This window comes from Papaver somniferum, chromosome 5, assembly GCF_003573695.1.
Source record: "Papaver somniferum cultivar HN1 chromosome 5, ASM357369v1, whole genome shotgun sequence".
NCBI lineage: Eukaryota > Viridiplantae > Streptophyta > Magnoliopsida > Ranunculales > Papaveraceae > Papaver > Papaver somniferum.
The window spans coordinates 38,491,218-38,512,372 of NC_039362.1; positions in this window are offsets into that span (position 1 = coordinate 38,491,218).

The following is a 21,155-nucleotide window of genomic DNA, read 5'->3' on the forward strand; positions in this document are numbered from 1 at the left end:
ACATATTTTTTCTAATTTACTTTTGCACAAAACATAGTTGAAACTTTATATAACATAAACTGAAGCATATAAATCCGCTTATTATCTTAACAACGATTTCAACCAAACATATTATTTCAAATTACATTTCAAGCAATACAATTAAATAGTTCAATCACTAAGCTACTCATTCCTAGCTTTCGTTGTGCCACTCTAATAAATCTGCAAGGATGTCAATTGGGATGAGATGACAGCTCAATAGAATGCACCCAGTTCTCTAAAGATGCGGAAACATAATCAATATTTGTCAAGAAAAAAAAGCATATGACAAGAAACACAGACAACTTCAACGAATTGGGGTATATTCAACAATCACATCACCAATAATGTTTCTAATAAATTATCTTATCTAGATTCCAACTCATTATGTCAAGAAAAAAAGCATATGACAAGAAACACAGACAACTTCAACGAATTGAGGGTATGTTCAACAATCACATCACCAATAATATTTCTAATAAATTATCTTATCTAGATTCTAACACAAGATTCACAAGTTAATATAGTCACCAACAAACCATAAGTTCACAACACAATAAATATTATTATCAACAATTCATCCATTTAATTTTCTACATATCATTCACATATTAACCAACAAACCATGAGTTCACAACACTATTAATATTATTATCAAAAATTCATCCATTTAAGGTTTCTACACATCATTCACATATTAACCAACAAACCATGAATTTATAATACCAAAATAATTTTCGACAAGTCATTCATCAATGATTCAACACATCTATTCACGTATTAATATCGTCACAAAGAAACCATGAGTCCACTAATCATCCATTTGGAATTAACACATAAATCACAATTCATCAATAATGTTTCCAACAACCCATCCTTTTAAGTTTCAAAACATAAGTTACATATCAATATTTTCACCTCAAACCATGAGTTCACGGTACGAAAACCTTGGTTCGTACACCCACCTATCGTTTATCGGCACGGACAGCCGCCATCGATGGTCGGGAAACACAAGTTCCCATGGGGATCATTACCCATTTAATTCTCGGGGATCATTACCCGCCGTTAGCATGAAACCATATCTCATATAACGGAAAAACATGAACTTATTTCCTTTTATAAAACATTTTTTACACACAACACAAGCAACCATGACATAAGAACATAATTTTCTTTCAAGCATTTCTACAAACAAGATAACTGCATCCATTTTGCATCATTCATATTTGGGTGATTTATTCATATGATCTTCCTTAAACTTTTGTAGAACATACATATCTCCATAAACATCCACATATCCAAATTTCACATAAAACCAACGGTTCAAACAAAACTTATAGAATTTACAAGGACATCCTAAAAAATGGGCTGGTTACATGTCATTACCAAACAATTCATGATAAATTCATACAAATGTAAAATTGACTCAATTCAAAGCAAAATGATAGATAAATAAAAAATATACAACTTTTGTTAAGAACTCGAATCGTTTTAGTATCATTAAGGCTTCCTAAGAATATCAAAAACACAGCAAAGCGAAACTGTCCAGAATTTCAGAAACTATCATCCAAATTCAAACACACATTCAACGGTGAATTTGTGGTGTATTGTTATAAAATTTAATCATGGGTACCTAATCATGTCATCTAACACTTTCAGAAGTTGATCATCAACAAGAAGTACATATTTATTCAAATAAATTATAGAATCATAACAATACAAAATTACATAAAATAAACACCAAAGAAAAACACTTAAAGAGAAAGGGTTTCGCATTCTACCTCAATTACATTGATTCTCCACTGATTTTCCTAATTAAAATTTCTCGTCAAGAACCCTAGGTCCAATTCATCTTCTTCCTCTCCATAGCTTTCTTCTCTAAACAAAAACCTATATCTCCATCTCTTTTTCTTTCTCCTAGCCTTTTGGTTTCTAACTTCTAAAATTATTTTTCTAAACTTTTAGTTATAAAAAACCTTAATAATATTTTCTCTATTTAGATATTTGTCTTTTCATTGTTCCCTCATTTTTATTTAATTATTAAAACTAATAAGGTGACTCTATTTCCACCTAGCTTTCCTAGTTTCAATCGACCCACCTAGGTTAAGGCTAAGGAACGACAACCTAAGCAACAATGTTAACTAATAAGGGTATAACCCGACCCGAAACGGTAACAAAAAAAATACAAGGTATTACATTGTGTGTTTGTATCGATCAATTGTGAAATCCAACCTTTGGTTGTTGATTGGAAATTGATTGATCCTTGGATATTGGTCTTTGGTACCATCCAAGTTTATTATCCTTGTATTTGATAAAGACTCGCAGATTTCTATTTGCTTGAGTAAAATCAAATCAAGAGAGAGATATTAATTCCTCGATATACTTTTCTCTAGATTGAGTCTGACTGTCTAGTTGATTCTCTAGAAAGTATATTGGATTTAGTCCATACATATTGCTAATTAAAATATTAGGTGTGGTTTTTAGACCCCCGCTTTTTCAATTGGTATCAGAGTAGGAAAACACGTTTAAATACCTCAAAAGTCTGTGTTTGTAGCGATCTGACTCTATGGACAACAGAACTATCTCTGATAAACGCGTCACCAGAAATAAAAGTGTTGTTTCTAATAAGTCTATCAAAGAGAAAGATCCCTCAATCTCTGTTATAGACGAAACCAGTGATCAAACGAAATAGAGTAACACTGACATGTGTTTTTCTAATGAATCTGACTCTGTCATTCAAGAGGAAACAACTAGAGAGAGTAAATTAATTATAAACCTTGTTAGAATTCAAGATGATAGATTCAAACAGTTAAGAAAACATGTCAATGTTCTTCTTGGTGTAGTAAAAGACTGTGGCTCCAGTGAAAAGGCTTCTTATAGAGAAAATCCTGAAGTTCGATCATCTCGTATCTTACTTGAGGCAAAAATTTAAAAGGATGCTTTAGATGTTGAACATCTCTTGAGTAAACTCTCCATTCAAGGATGTTCTGAAAAGTCTACTATACCATCTATTTTTATTCAAACTGAAAGAGCACCAGTTTAAGAAGTATTTTTAGATTCTCTTCCCACTCAAACTAATGTGTAAAAGATTCACACACTAGTTGGAAGAAAGAAATCTCCAAACGATAATGTTAGGTCTATAATCTCTAATCACCCCCGTGATCAGAAAGTGTGCCTATTTTGTGATTCAAAAAGGCATATTATGCAAAAGAGGAAACCCAAGTTGAAAAATGAATTGTTGACTCAACTTCAACACACCTTAGATTTGATTCTTAAAGGTGTAACTGACATTCATATGTCTAAACCAATTGGTTTTAGTACACGTCCTGTGTTTCCTACCAGGAAAGTCAGTTCAGGGAGTTCCTCAAATGCACAAAAGCATAATAGATCTCTCGACAAATATCGTCCAAGAAGAACTCATGTTCTCTCTCCTATCAGAAATGGAGATAATGATAATCCTGATGTGAATCATGTATCAAGTGAAGAATGCAGGCATGAGCAGATGGATGACAACCTAAGATTGATTATTGAGGGATATAAGGAAATCATCAACAAATTGTGTACTCCATCTAGACAACACTCTTCAGGTAGAAATCCTTACTATGGTTCATATTATGATGATAGTAAATTTTATAATAATTTCTCACATCATAACAGTTTTCTTCCAAAGTACAGAAGAAAGGGGTTTGACCAAAAACAGTATTCATTTGATGAGCTAAAAGCTCATACGTGTGCTACTTGATCACAAGGTTGAAATATCTCACACAAAAAAATCATGGTTGAGAGGTATGGTCATGTATACTTGTGAGAAATGGTATTTTTAGAATCTCAAGCTATCTTCGTATCGTTTTTAGCATGAGTGTCTTTGCAAAAAATACTCGCACAGGTATTTGTTTGAAATTTCTATTTCGGTTTTATTTTTGGTTGAACAAGGTGCTACTCATATACACTAAAAGTTGTTTCTCTTATGAGACATAGATTTTTGGAGTAATTATGATTTCCTCTTGTGCAAAGAGTTTTCTGCAAGATCGTATGCAAACGACTCTTGCCTCTCGTTTGGGTCAAGTTTGATCTCGTACGGGATACCCATATGTATGGGACGGATCAATTAAGGAAACCCTAAAAACTCCTTCCCTAAGAAACCTTTAAGTACCCAACCTATTGAGTTATGTAAATCACATACGCATACTCTAGGTTTGGGTTATCAAGAATGTCGTATTCTTCATCTCACTATGGTGATTTTGCAAACGGATTTCTTGAGAAAGGTTTCAGTTTAGAATCAAAAGGGAGGAAGAAAAGAACTCTTGTAGAATATGGTACACCTAATGCCTCATGCTACTTTGCCTACTCACACCTAGATGTTGAGAATGAGTATATGATTTCTGCTGAAGTGGTTCATGACTTTCTTAAATACTTTGAGGAAGCAAAACTGCAACTTGTTGATACAATGAAGGATCTTGATGTGGTTAGAATTGAGTTGAAAAAGGTTACTAATGACCTTGGTCTCATAAATTCACAAGCTAAAGAACTTCTCAACAAGGATATCTTCTCCGAAGACGTAGTTGATATTATGAATCACAAGCTCAAAGGCCTCGAAACCCGTGAAGCTGGCGAACGTGAACCTTGATTCAGCTTGTGATCGGTTTCTAGTAGATGTTTTATTTATTTTTATCTAGGTGTTGATGATGGTTTTTAGCTTAGGGTTAAAATCGTAAAACTGTACATTTGGCATGACATCACTGTGACCATTAACACATTTATTGAATCAATCAGCATGCCTACGTAAGAATTACCGGGGTACCTTTTTTTTACATGGGTCATGTTCCACGGCAGAACCCTTAACATTGATTGACATCATCTATGCCAAACCCTAATTCTCATGCTACCGCGCCAAGGCATGCAAACCATGCCAGTCGCACCACTGTGCCAATGGAACACCATGCCAGCCACGTCTCCGCGCTAAGGCATGCCAACCTTGCCAGCCGCACCACTGTGCCGATGGCATTCCATGCCATCCACGTCTCCGCACCAAGGCATGCCAACCATGCCAGCCGCACCATTGTGCCAATGTCATGCCATGCCAGCCACGTCTCCGCGTCAAGGCATGCCAACCATGTCATCCGCACCACTCTTCCAATGGCATGCCATGCCAACCACGTCTCTGCGCCAAGGCATGCCAACCATGCCAGCCACACCACTGTGCCAATGGCATGCCATGCCAGCCACGTCTGCGCGCCAAGGCATGCCAACTATGCCAGCCGCACCACTGTGCCAAAGGCATGCCGACCACGCCACATGTGACAATGGCATGTCGCGCCAGCCACCTTGCTGCGCCTAAGCCATGCCATGCCGGCCTTCCCTTCACGACTGTTAAAACGAAGGCGTTCTACAATCAACGACCACCCTTCCATCTTAGATGCAAATCTTAGCCGTCCAAGGTCACCAACCAATGCATGGTAATCTTTTTCCCAAAACCCTAGTTTGGTCGCGCCTAAACCGCGCCAAGGCATGCCGACCATGCCATATGTGCCAATGGCATACCGCCACCTTGCCGCGCCTAAACCATGCCATGCCTGCCTTCCCTTCACAGCTTCTAAAACGAAGGCGTGCGACAATCAATGGCCACCCTTCCATCTTAGATGTAAATCCTAGCCGTCCAAGGTCACCAACCAACGCATGGTAACCTTTGGCTCAACGCCAAAACCCTAATTTTGGCCACGCCTAAACAGCGCCAAGACATGCCGGCCATGCCACATGTGCCAATGGCATTCCAGTCACCTTGCCGCTCCATACCATGTTGGCCTTCCCTTTGCGGCTTCCAAAACAAAGGCTTGCGACGATCAACGACCATCTTTCCATCTAAGATGCAAATCTTAGCCGTCCAAGGTCACCAACCAACGCATGGTAACCTTTGGTCCAAAGAAAAAACCCTAATTTTGGCCACGCCTAAACCGCGCCAAGGCATGCCGGCCACGCCACATGTGCCAATGGCATGCCAGCCACCTTATCGTGCCATACCATGCCAGCCTTCCCGTTGCGTCTGCCAAAACAAAGGCTTGCGACGATCAACGGCCATCTTTCCATCTAAGATGCAAATCTTAGTCGTCCAAGGTCACCAACCAACGCATGGTAACCTTTGGGCCAATGCCAAAACCCTAATTTTGGCCATGCCTAAACCGCGCCAAGGCATGCCGGTCACGCCACATGTGCCAATGGCATGCCAACCACCTTGTCGCGCCATACCATGTCGGCTTTCCCTTTGCGGCTGCCAAAACAAAGGCTTGCGACGATCAATGACCACCCTTCCATATGAGATGTAGATCTCAGTCATCCAAGTTCGCCACTAAACGCATGGAAATTTGCGGCCCAAAGCCAAACATCACGATTTTTATCAAAACCCTAATTTTGGCCGCGCCTACACTATGCCAAAGCCATGCCGGACCTAAACCATGTCGCTGGCTGCCAAATGAAGGGTTGCAACAATCGACGGCCACCCTTCCATCTGAGATGCAGATATCAGCCGTCCAAGTTCGCCACCAAATGCATATAAACTTGCGGCCCGAAGCCAAGCATCACGATTTTACCAAAACCCTAATTTTGGCCGCGCCTAACCCTGCCAAGAGCATGCAAGCGCTGCGACCATGCCGCTGGTTTCCAAACGAAGAGTTGCAACGATCTACGACCACCCTTCCTCCTGAGGTGCAGATCTCATCCGTACGAACCTGCCACCAAACGACTCATGGCAATGTCTTGGCTGCAAGGCTAACACTCTGGTCACGGAACCAACCTGGCTACGACGCCTATTCTTTGGTCACGACACCAACCTAGCTACGACGCCTATTCTTTGGTCACCGCACCAACCTGGCTACGACGCCTATTCTTTGGTCACGACACCAACCTGGCTACGACGCCTATTCTTTGGTCATGGTACCAACCTGGCTACGACGCTTATTCTTTGGCCACGCCACATGTAGCAACCTGCTACACCTTTTCCACAAAAACACTCGAGACATCAAAACATGTCACAAACTGGGGGATGCTCATTGGGGTATTGGTTTGGCGGTTTACAGCGTGCGGCGTACACTACGCCCGTTACAAGACAGGGTCATAAGGATGAGGCGGTTAGTAAATACAGGGAGTAATAGTGAAACGCTTTCCTCCATTATGGAATATCAATTCCAGGCGTTACCGGTTACCACCTCCTCCCATTTACTCATCTGTTTCCATTTCTTACGAGACCAGAGTACGTTTCACTTCAACTTGTATAAATAGGTCTTACCTATTTCCACCGAACAACAAGTTTCGGTCAGGAGCATACAACACTCAGAAATCACCTGTTAGCTTTCCCATCTGTTATCTTTCACTTTCTGATACAAGTCAAACAACTACTCTTCCAGAATCAACTATTCTGGTCTCAACACTCTCTTCGCTTCCCTCCCCAAAACCAACCCTTCTCTTTCACTTTGTGACCGAAGCAAGTCTGGAACGACCATTTCTTGGTTTAGGCCGGATTTGTACAGATTGATCTCTCGAATCTAAAGTACTCCCTTGCAGTACATTGTTTAGGGTTTAGACTCGTTTCTCACCCACTCACGCGAAATTACCGAAATCAGCAGAAACCGTTTTCACCCTCAAACACTAGGAAACTTCTTAAGAGAATTTTTATTCTTGTTTTTTTTAAGAAGGATAACTAGAGTCTGGAATATCCATTATTGTGAGTACACATAGCTATGTCCAACATTTTCATCTTCATGTTTTTTAGATTTATTTAAATTCTAAAATTGTTTTGGAAGATGATGATTGCAATTTTAATATTTATGGTTATATATATTGCAATATGTTATGGGATATGTGTGTTTGCGTCCGTGAACTATTATTGTCTCATACGATGTCAAAAGTTATCTCTTTTATATGTCGATATGCAAGTATTGATACAAGATCGATGAACTTTTGACAAACAAAAGTTAAGCCTATTATGTCAATTTTTTGATGGAAGATAGGTTAAAATCTTTTGTTAACAAAGATTATGTCTATTGTATGTCCTCATGCAAATAGTGATGAAAATAGAATGAATCTTTGTAAATGTCGCAGTATTGATCTTTCCCTGATCCATATCTTATGTGTATACTGTAACGCTCCATAAGGTTTTCTTGTGTTGAGCATAAAACGATTGACTTAATCATTCTTTTATGGTTAACATAGTCGCTCCGTAAGTTATCTTATGTTGAGCATGTTCAATTAAATTGATCACTTTTGTGTTTAATTTGATTGTGTATTTCGATTAAATTGATCATGGGTTTTCTTGTGGTTAGTTTAATTGAGAATTTTGGATATAGAAAATCATTTCATTATGATTTTTGGTGTCCAATAAATGTCTTTCTTTTCTTGTAAAAATAAGGTCGCTCTTGTTGTTCTCTCGAGAATGACATCAAATGGGGGAGAGTTCTTTTGAACTTGCGCTTAATTTCCATATCTTTGTGGGAAGTGCGGCTGTGGAATTATTTAGGGGTTATCTTGTATCTTTATAAACTCATTGATGAATGCATTTAGCTTCGGCTTTATGATTGCATCTAAATAAGTTGATATGTACTTTTCTTTGGTCTTGAAGCGTCTTCGTGGAAATTTCATTAGGATCCCGTTTCGTACCTTTGCCAATTTTATTGACAAAAAGGGGGAGAATTAATATGTAGTTCACACTACAAATACATATGATTTACATGTTTTACGTTCATTATGTAAGGGGGAGTGGTTTTCATGTTGAGAAGAAAGTATTTACTAAGTGGGAGTGATACATATCACCATAGTATTTTTGTCGAAGTTGTGATATAAGAACTTTGATGTTGTGTATAATACTATGACACTATATAACAATGATCGAGAGCTTTTGTTTTCTCATTGTTATGGCTACGGAACTTCAACAACTATGATGCTGAATTGAACATCTATGGAATCATGGGAGTACTTGGAAAAGACGAAGTTTTCGAGTAATGTTGAAGCACCAAGGAGATCAAGCATGTGGATGAGAAGCTACAAAGTTTTATCTATTTTGTAATCCATATGTATTGATAGTTTTTTCACTAAAATTGACAAAGGGGGAGATTGTTAGAGAATTGCTCGGTCGAACTCACATGTGTTGCTATCTCAAGCATGTTTGTCAATGTTAGTGATCAAAACTATATGTCTTGATTTCTAGTATACTTATGACTAAGTCTCGGTCTAGGATAGTTAGGAATAGTTGAGCTCCAGACTCCATGGCGATTATCTTACGAAGACGATGAACTACTCAAGGAACCAGTGGAACTTCATCCGACCAAAAGATATGTGGAGACTTGAACTCATCTGTCACTCAAAATTTGTCTATCTACTCTATCTCCTACTTTTGAGACAAAAGTCATATAAGTATGATAGTTTTCATACATACACATTTGCAATTTCGAGCCGAGTTTACTCGCCTATCTTTTTCTCGAAATATGTGTTGGTATGCTTTTGCTTTAACCGCTTTCATCTTTACTCGTGTCGAAAGTCATGATGACGTTTCAATCTTGAAAATAGCTTTGATGACGATAGTCGATTCTTTATGTCTAACGAATATTATAACATTATAGAAGAATGTTTCAATGATTGAAATGTAGAGTTGAGATTACGCAACCAACTATGGATATAAGAATATATAGTGTGTTCGAACATTAGTGTATAAATCCATGTGCCGGAAACCAAGTGCGTGCATATGTGTGCATGTGGTATTGGTGAAGGAGACAGGTTAGGTACGCGTACTGGCGGAAGTTTTCATACCGAAAATTTCTGTTGTAGTTTGTAAAGTTTGCAAACTGGAAAACCAGTCACACAGGTATGCGTACCGTACGCGTACCCACGGAAGTTTTCAAACCGAAAATTTCTGCTGAGTTTTCAAACTCAAGTCCGGTTGCTATGGTACACGTACCCGTACGCCTACCTAAGATGGTTATATTTCTCAAATCGGTAGTTTCATGAACTTAAACAATAAATCAATAAGGAATGCAATCTTTGCAAACCGTGGATATATTGTTCATGAATTGATTCAAGTGAATCAAACCGATTTTGTTTCAATTTTGTCTATGTATAAAGATCTAAGCATTTGAGAAACTCTTGAACTAGTTCTTATGAGTCATTTGAACTAGTTATGAGAAAGATGAATACGGTTAATATGAAAGTGCTCATATGGCTAACCATTGGTTAACTATTTGTGAACCAACTAAGTGTACACGTTTAGGTACGGTTACTTAAACCTAAATGAATACATTTCATTTGTGTGTGTGACAAGCTAAGTTTCGATCTAACGGTTGAAAGATGTTAGCTTGGATAAATCAGGTTTTTCATCTAATGGTGAATATTGAATGCTTTGTTACCAAGGTAACTTGGATCGCAAACCCTGATTTGAAAACTATATAAGGGAGACGTCTAGCAACCGGAAAAAATAATCCCCACACCTCCTGTGTGATACTAGTTGGTCTGCTAAGGTCGATTCTCCTTTAACCGTAGGTTTCTTCTCGAGACCCTGTCGGTTAACGACTTAAAGACTTCATTGGGATTGTGAAGCCAGACGCAACTACTTCTCTTGTAGTTGAGCGATATGATCTTTCCATTTTCTATCGTACAAGTTCAATTGTAAGATTGACTTTAGATTATATCTCCGACAGGGCAAGATAAAAAGAAATCACAAACATCTTCGTCTCATCGTTTGTGATTCCGCAATATCTAGTTTCTCTACCATATGATTTAGATTATTGTGAGGTGATTGATAATTCTAGGATGTTCTTCGGGAATATAAGTCCGAGTTATCGATTCATTCATGTTCACCTTGATTTTATCAAAATACGAAACAAAAATTATAGGTTTATCTGTGGCAGACAGATTTATCTATTTATTGTCGACTTTCTGTGTGATACAGATTTGTTTATTAAAGTCTTCGACTTTGGGTTGTAGCAACTCTTGGTTGTGGGTGAGATCAGCTAAGGGAATCAAGTGCGTAGTATCCTGCTGGGATCAAAGACGTAAGGAGCACAACTGTACCTTGAATCAGTGTGATATTGATTAGGTTTCAACTACAGTCCAGACCGAAGTTAGTTTGTAGTAGGCTAGTGTCTGTAGCGGCTTAATATAGTGTGGAACCTATTTTTTCTTCTTTTGGAACCCCGTATCTCCACATTTATGTTTTTGGAACCTCTTTCTTGTTTTTTACCTTTTTGACCTAGCAAAAAAAAGACTTAATACAGTGTGGTGTTCAATCTGGACTAGGTCTAGGGGTTTTTCTGCATTTGTGGTTTCCTCGTTAACAAAATTTCTGGTGTCTGTGTTATTTCTATTCTGCATTATGTTTTGTTATATAATTAAAATATCACAGGTCGTGTGTTTGTATCGATCAATTGTGAAATCCAACCTTTGGCTGTTGATTGGAAATTGATTGATCCTTGGATATTGGTCTTTGGTACCATCCAAGTTTATTATCCTTGTATTTGATAAAGACTCGCAGATTTCTATTTGCTTGAGTATATATCAAATCGAGAGATTGAGATATAAACTTTGTGATATGCTTTTTATCTAGATTGAATCTGACTGTCTAGTTAATTCTCTAGAAAGTATATTGGAGTTTGTCCATACAGATTGCTAAGCGAAATATTGGGTGTGGTTGTTAGACCCCCGCTTTTTCAAACTTATCTTCTTTGTTGGAAACAGAGAGAAGCCATGGGGACACACGTGGTTTAGGTTATGAAGGTAGTAATACCGTTTCTCCTAATAATGAAATAAAGTTTTTCAAATCCCTGTGTGCACAAACAGAGGATCCTCTAAATGAAAATACTCAATATTGTTGTGGAGAAACTAATAAGGGAAAACAAACAATTGATGATCATTCAAACCCGAAAAATAAGGATGATGAAGAAAGGAAGAAATCGAAGCTACGAAGAGTAGAGAAAAAAAAATGAGCCTCCAACAACCTTGCACAAACAGGTAACAACAAACATTATAACTCTTATAAAACCAAACATTGTTATTCTTGTGGTAGTTAAAAACATGTTCAGAAGATGTGTAAGATTCGTATAATGCAAAATGCCCTTCGTTTTGTTTCAAAGGAATTGGGAAAGATAAACCTTGATTCTCGACTCTTAACAAACATAATAAAGGACTATTATGATGATTTCTTGTCTACTCAGTATACTCCAAAATCATTTTATAGAAGGCATAAGAAAAATGATTTTAAACGAGCAAGTTTCATCTCTCATCCTTTAAAAGGAGTAATCTCTGAACCATTCTTCGATTATGATGATATATCATATCTCAAGAACTGGAAGAGGAAGAACAGTCAAAAATAATGCATTGTTTCATAAGAACAAATTTCTTAGGTACCCGAGAACTCCATTGTTATAGAAATTTGTTTAAAATGGGTAATTCCAGTTATTTCCTCTTAAGTAAGATTACCGAAAAATCTTTAAATAAAAAGTTTCTTTTTACAAAAGGTTAAAATCTTATAAGAACTTAACCCTTATTTGTATCCTTCATGGTTCTCAATAATGAAAGACCTAAAAAATGCTATATCTGATTTGATATACTCCTGTAGATTTCATGATTTATTAACTAGAAAAATTCATATAATTCTTTCACTGAGAATAAGTGATCATACAGTGAATTTGTGGGAGAATACTGTATTTAAGAAGTGGAAAGTGTTTTGGATTCCTCTAATTAATAAAGGAAGACTCGAACTTTGTTCTCATTTGTGCTCATATCAGATCATGCCCTCTCTTACGGAAGTAAGAGCTACAAATCTGTGTGAAGGAGTTCTTGAATTGATCGGAAGAAAGGAACTTCTGAAGGAATTATCCTCAATTACTTAGAGGAAAATTATTTTCCATGTTGTTTGCTGCGCATCTTATAGAGACTTTCGTAATTTTCAAATGATTAGTTTTCACTCTACCAATATGGAACTGTTTGAAGAAAACCTTGATGAAATCATGGAAATAGAGGATAACAAGGATGAATAAGTTTAAACTCTTGTTCAGAAAAATAGACATAAGTTTTTGATTTCTTTCAATAATTGTATAAGGTCTATTCAAATAAAATTATCTATTATTTATGAATAAAATTATTATTTTATAAATTTTCGTGTGATAGTTTTTCGATTACATAACATGTGCTTGAATGCTTTATTTTATTGCTATGTGTTTATGGGATGTTTGAATTCGGTTTTCATAACCTTAATATTTGATCTCATATTATGTGAACCCTTATGGTTTGGGTGACTTTTTGATTTAGCGGGATTGAGTTCTAGCCCATGTTGGTAGGCTTTATCAAAGGATCATAAGGGGTTCCGATTGAAACTCATGTGTGAAAAAGTCACAATATGTTGAATCGTTCTGGTTTAGCATAAAAGCATATGTGTTTCGGGTTTTCAACTTTTACATCTTAGTTACAACCGATTTTCAACCTTTCTCTGGTAAAGGTTAGTTTTTGTTGTTGTTCTTTTGTCTTACAAGAGGATGACAACACATTGATATTCCTCCTTGGAAAGATGCAAAGAAAAGGACAAGAGGATGCGTAACTTGAGGTAACGAATTTGTTAGTTAATCCTTTTCCTGTTTAAGAAAAGCCTGATTTTATTGCATATATTTTGCTTTTGCTTAACAAAATTTCAATGCAATTGATGTTTATTCCATTATTTGTGTATGGATGTGGGTGTGATTCAATTGTTTGCGGTTGAGAAAAACTATTGTTATCTTGCTTTATTTTTTGGTATCAATTGATTAGGCTTAACGAAATTTAGGTGCAATTGCGGTGCTTTAATGTCTATGTTTGTTTCAATTGCTTCTGGTTAAGATAAATAATTATGCAAGTTGATTTATTTGGTTTGTATGAATTGTTTATGGCTTAACAAAAAGGTTTTCGGGATCAATTATTTAGTCCAATTCGATTCCGGATAAGATAAACTAAGTTAGTTATGATCTTAGTTAGACTTATCAAAGTGGAGGATTCGGTTATTCAAGTCTAATCGAATGCCTTAATAAGAAATACTAGTTAACTAACCTAGTGCTTGTCTTGTTTAAAGTGAAAGGTCTAATTTATTGTTCGAATAATTAGAACCTGATGAGAAAAATAGAGTTAATTTTGATCTTTATTTTGGTCTTATCAAACAAGCGATTGTATTGGTACAATCGGTTTAGCAAAAGAACTAAGGTGCTTAGTCAATTTTTAATTTGCTAAACTATTAGGGAAAATTGCTTCGGGAAATTGTTTCCTTGATAACATATCAAAATAAAATTACTTTGTAGTTTCGGTTTTGATATTGATTATCTAAAATGGTATGTGAAACCTTCGTTCTTAACTCTTATAGGTTATGCAAGTCTTTCAGATTTGTAAGATCCTTTCGATTTGTCCTTTATTTGCTCGTACCTTTGTTATTTTTTGACAAAAAGGGGGAGATATATATTGAGTAAACAAGTGATGTGATTCACTAAGGAAATGACGATGGTGCTAAAACGTATATCTAACGAAAGAGTAAAGCATTGACTAAGGGGGAGAAACATATCATATGATGATTTGTAGTTATACGGATTACAAGAGGAAATAACAAAGATGTGCGGATTGAAAATCTACCTATCTCACCTTTAGGGGGAGTATTAGCTTTGTTATTATAATGTCAACAACGACATAGTTTGGTAGAACCGTTAAACCCATGAATAGTGATTGAATGTTTTTGATCAATCACATAGTTCTTGGAAATCAGATGAACCAATTCTAAACTCGTTTGGAAGTGTGGAAAATCGGTTCCAAGATTGTAAATATGAAAAATGATTTACAAAGTAAAGATGTCGACATACTTTGAACATATGCAGTAATTCTTATCTATTATTTTTCAAAGGTATTCCTTAATAACTAAAGGAGAATCCCGGATCGAAATAAATTGAGAATCTTTTAATTAAGGGTTTTAAATTTGTATGCTTTTAATTTCCTGTAATTAAATGCATATCTTTAGAAAATAAAAATTGGTAATGTGCATTTACTAATTGGAGATTTTCTACTGAGATTTCAGTCAATATTATGAAAACCGATTTTGGCTTTATGGCATATCTTTGAGAATATTCGGTTTTGGAAATTCCTTGGTGTCCAAACTTCCTTGGTCTATAAATATCGAAGTTTGCATTTCGATCAAACAAATCCTCAGAGCCAGCAAAACTACCTAGTTGTGTTGTTACTGGTGGAGTCATCTATTCGGAGAGGAAAGTACCCTAATTAGGAGAAATCTCTTACGATTGCTCGTTTTAAAGATTTCTTTGGGATTGAGAAGCTCTACGAGTACCGTTGGTGGGAAACTAGATAATTGCAGTTTATTATTAGTTTTCAATTGATTTGATTGACTAGCGGTTGTTGAAATTTGATTACACCTGGTTTGTTTATGCTTGAGAATCTTCTCTTCTGATATAAGATTCACTCAAACTAGATCGAAGTATAGACGGGTGTAGATAGGGAAAAACGATTTGCTGGTTTTTAGGGAAATGAAGAAACGAGCGTGCGGACGAGACTCCTCAACCGAGCAAACTGCTTAACCTCACACAGATGCACTGCAAAGAGAATGCTTAGGTTCGAGAGATCAATCTTTAGGACTCCGGCCTAAACCAAGTCAATGGCCATTCCAGAGTCAATTCGGTCACAAAGAGGAAGATGGGTTGATTTGTAGGAGGGAAGTTGAGAATTGTGCGGAATCAATGATGATCAAGGATTATGGATGTGTTGAAGGTTTCTTCAAAATTGATGAACTGATGAATGTTGAGTTCGAATAAGTTCTGGTCGATTGATAGAATTTCTTAGAGTGATTGGTCGGAAAATTGTTGTTGTTCAATCTTGGATCCAGAGACTTATTTATATTGTCAGAATAGCGAACACATTGATCCCAGTAAGTGTGACAGTTTCATGAGTGGAAGAGTGGTAAAGTGGGAGATCGTGGTAAAACCAATTCCGTGTCGTGTGGAGACTTGGTTGATCGTCCACCCACTACTTTTCTAACTCCTTCAACCGTTGCACGACTTACTCACATTTCTCGCCGTGGATGAATCTATGTGTCGTAGCCACCAGACCAAAACCCTAATTGATCCCCCCATGTGACATGATTGATGTCTCACGGATTGCGGAGTCTGCATGACATACGTGTATTTTGTTAGTCATTTGTTGACTGACCAGAAAATGAGTCTAAGTTTTGTTGAATCGAGCATGAGTGATCGAATGCTCGATGGTTCATGGATTGAACATGTTAGACATTCTTAGATATTGCTCGTCTGAGCAAATATTGTAAATTCGAGCAACTGAGCATCTTATATCGATAGTTGAATCAATATTTGAGCAACTGAGCAAGTATTGCTCAATTCGACAAATTATTGATAAATTACTGAACATTGATAGTTGGATCAACAACTGAGCAAGTATTGCTCAATTCGACGAATTATTTATTGGTGACGTGACCCAATTAAATATTAATTAAAATATTGGTAGACTACCGAATATTATATAATTAATCCAGGCGTTGATTGTTGGATCAACATAAACTTATTAGTGTTTGAACTTGCTCAGAATGATGAATTCGTGGAGTGTTTGTTCGAAACCCTAATTTTTGATCAATCGTTCGTCAATTGATGAATTGCTGAAAACAGTTCATGAGTGATAGAGGGACCGGCCGCATGGGATGACGGACGTCCATGTGGTTTCCAAGTGCTCAAGTGAGCGTGCACCAGGGTCCTGAGTTCACCAGTTGGTGAAAGAATGATGATTAAATGCTAGTTTCATCATTTATTGAAATAGTGCTCGATTGAGCATTAGGTGGTAGAACCTAATTATGGAAAAGTGAGGGACTGACCAAGAGGACATAAAACCGTCCCTTGGTGGTCGTGGTACCAGCATATGGTCGTTTGAGAAAATTCCAAGTCGTTTGGAAAGAGTTTGGACCCAATATGAGCAATTGAGCAAATTAGGTCAAAATTATGAAAAAGTGTGGGACCGGCTCCTTTCAAGCCTTAGGGCCGGTCTTGGTCGGTCAAGGAAGCATGCCCGTGTCACCATAATGGTTGTGTCTCAGTCTTGAGAGTTTCGGTATTTTCTGATGTGCGTTTGAGCAATATCTCGGATTTTCAGAAGAGTTCGATCTTTGACTGAAATTCTTGATTTTTCTCGAATGAGCAAGTAGAACTTGCTCGTTTGATCAAAATTCGGAAAATATTAAAATAATGATATTCTAATATTTAGCATGAGTAGCCTAGTCGGTCATGTAACCATTTGACTTTTTGGATTTTTCATGGTTTGAGCAATATTTGAGAAAATATGAGGAAACCATGATTTTTGCTCAAACTGAGGAGTTTCATGAGATGAGAGAAATAATAATTATGAAAAATTAGGGATTGTAAGGTGTGGAACCGGCCACGTCTAGGGCATGGCCGGCCGGCCGGCCAGGTAACCGGTCCCGCAATACCTTTTCCTATTTTATATTATTATTTTTCATGAAACCATGAAACTATGGAGAAACCATGAGTTTTGTTGAAACGGAGAAGTTTCATGAGATTAGGGAAATAATAATTATGAAAGGACAAGAGATTGCAAGGTGTGGGACCGGCTACGGCCAGGGCATGGTCGGCCGGCTAGGTTGCCCGGTCCCGCGACACCTTTCCCTATTTTATATTATTTTTTTTCATGAAACCATGAAAATATGGAGAAACCGTGAGTTTTGCTCAAACAAGGAAAGTTGCTAGAATGAAGGAGTTTTCATGAGTTCATGAAAATAACAAAAATAAGTAAAAATAATGGAAGAGGCATGGAACGGCTAAGGCACGGTCGGCAGGTGGGCCCGGCCCATGGGCGCCTCTTATTTTTTCTCTCCTGTTTTGTGTAGGATTCCTCGTTTGTCCATATTTTTCGAATGCTCGTTCGTGTATTTGGGTCCTCGTTCGTGCATCATTGTTGAGTTCACTTGCACCATTTTATGGGGCTTACTCAGTGATATTCCAGATGCCCAATTGTTGAGTATTTATTACTAATTGATGAAATTCAGTGGAGAATGATTCATAAAACTGAGTAATAAAAATGAGTAGTTGTTTATTATCAATCCATAGGATCAGCCGTGAATTCGACCATGTGTTAGAACATTGCTCGGTCGAACTCGCATGCGTTGTTATCTCAAGCATGTTTGTCAATGTTAGTGATCAAAAGTGTACAACAGCTAAGGTCTCGGACTAGGATAAAAAGTGTAGTTGAGCTCAAGAACTCCATGGCAATCATCATACAAGACGAAGGACTACTCAAGGAACTAGTGGATCTTCATCGACTAAAAGGTATGTGGAGACTTGAACTTATCTATCACCTCAAAAGTATATTTATCTCCTATCTTCAGAAAAAAAGTCGTTTTGCTATATAGACTTTGATTATACACATTCGGTATTTCGAGCCGAGTTTATCTCGCCTATCTATTTCTCGAAATATGTGTTGTTAAGGTTTCGCATTAGCCAAATTCATCTTTACCTAGTGACGAAAGTCATGTTATGTTTCAATCACTTTGAAAATTGCTCTGATGAAAAATGGATTGTGAATAACAACTATATAACGTCCTCTGAGAATGTTTCAATAATCGAAATGAGAGTTTAGATTATATAACCATTGGTGGATATAAGCATTTTTGTGGAAACACATATATGTATAAGTCCTTATTCCTTGAACCTAAGTTTGCGAATTTTGTTGATCAAGAGAACAGGAATAGTGGCGTGAACTCAGTCCGCGAACTGGCGGAAGTTCTCGACCCGAGAAAATCTGCTGGAGTTTGTGAACTCCTTCCGGGAACTTAAGTCCGCGAACCCAGTCCGCGAACTTGAGTTGGTTATATCTAAAGACGGTTGTTCTTGAACCAATGTTTATATAAACTAAGGAATGCTTTTGCAAACCGTGGCTTTAAAGTTCATGAACCGACTCGAGTGAATCAAACCGTTTTTGATTCGATTGTGTCTTGTGTAGTTACATAAGATCTAAGCAATTGAAAAACTCTCTAACTAGATCATTTGAGTCATTTGAACTAGTTATGGTGAAGAAGAATATGGTTGATATGAAATTGCTCATATGGCTAACCATTTGGTTAACTATTGTTGAACCAACAAATGTACATGTTTGGGTACGGTTACACAAGCCTAGAAACGTGCATTTTATTTGTGTATAACAAGCTAAGTTTTTGATCTAACGATTGATAAATATTATCTTGAATCTAATCAGGTTTTCATCTAACGGTGAATATTGAATGCTTTGTTACCAAGCTAACATTGATTTCAAACCCTGATTTGAAAGACTATATAAGAGAGAACTCTAGCAACTGGGAAACCTAATCCCCACACCTTACGTGTGATACGAGTTGCATAAGCTAGAGTCGATTCTCTTTTAACCTTTGGTTTCTTCTCTAAAACCAGGTTAACGACTTAAAGACTTCATTGGGATTGTGAAGCCAGACCGATACTACTTTCTCGTAGTTGTGTGATCTGATCTTGCCGATTCCATCGTTTTGAGTACAATCGTAACGATTGGTTTGAGATTTATATCTCCTATAGGCAAGATATAAAAATAGTCACAAACATCTTCGTCTCATCGTGTGTGATTCCACAATATCTTTTTTCGCTGCGTCGATTAAGACTATTCTGAGGTGATTGATATTACTAGGTTGTTCTTCGGGAATATAAGTCTGGGTTATCAATTGGTTCCTGTGCACCTTGATTTATCAAAAGACGGAATAAAACTCGTAGGTTTATTCGTGGGAGACGGATTTATCTATTGACGTAGACTTTTCTGTGTGATGCAGATTTGTTTATTAAAGTCTTCGACTTTGGGTCGTAGCAACTCTTAGTTGTGGGTGAGATCAGCTAAGGGAATCAAGTACGTAGTATCCTGCTGGGATCAGAGACTTAGGAGCATAATTGTACCTTGGATCAGTGTGATATTGATTGGGGTTCAACTACAGTCCAGACCGAAGTTAGTTTGGAGTAGGATAGTGCCTGTAGCGGCATAATACAGTGTATGTTCAATCTGGACTAGGTCCCGGGGTTTTTCTGCATTTGCGGTTTCCTCGTTAACAAAATTTTGGTGTCTGTGTTATTTCTTTTCCGCATTATATTTTGTTATATAATTGAAATATCATAGGTTGTGTGTTGTTCAATCAATTAGAATATCCGACCTTTTGGTTGTTGATTTAAATTGATTGACACTTGGATATTGGTCTTTGGTACCATCCAAGTTATCTCTCTAGTATTTGATAAAGACTCGCAGATTTCTATTTGCTTGAGTATATATCAAATCGAGAGATTGAGATATAAACTCTTTGATATACTTTTTATCTAGATTGAATCTGACTGTCTAGTTGATTATCTAGAAAGTATATTGGAGTTTTTCCATACAGATTGCTAAGCAAAATATTGGGTGTGGTTGTTAGAACCCCGCTTTTTCAATTGGTATCATAGCAGGCAAACACGTTTAAGACCTTACAAGTTTGTGTTTGTAGCGATCTGACTCTATGGACAGATGTGTTATCTCTATTAACGTACCATCAGTCTTCGATGGCTCTAATTACTTATGGTGGAAAATTGTTATGCGAGCTTTTCTTCAAGCACGTGATTTTCAATCATGGGTATATGTTGTTAATGGCTATGATGCTCCGGTTGTGGCAGTTGGAGATGTAAACGTTCCTAAGGACATTGGTGAATACACCCCTGCCGCGATACTTGATGCAAAGCAAAATTCCGACGATTTGAATGCTATTATACATGCCATTACCCCAAATCTTCAGCACTATGTGTCAAATTGCACTAAGTCTAAAGAAACTTTGGATATCTTAGAAACTGTATTCGAAGGTAACTCCAGTGAAAAGGAAGCTAGGCTTCAAAACCTTGATTCCGATTGGGAAAATCTTCGTATGGCAGATGAGGATACATTTGATGATTTTAATCACAGAGTGTCTGAAATTGTTAATGCATCTTTTGCATTCGGTAAGACTATTCCTGAAAAGGACATTGTGATGAAAATTCTCATATCTCTGTCATCTAGATACGACTCTAAGAAGCATGCCATCGTTGAAGGAAATAACCTTGATAATCTCTCCAGAA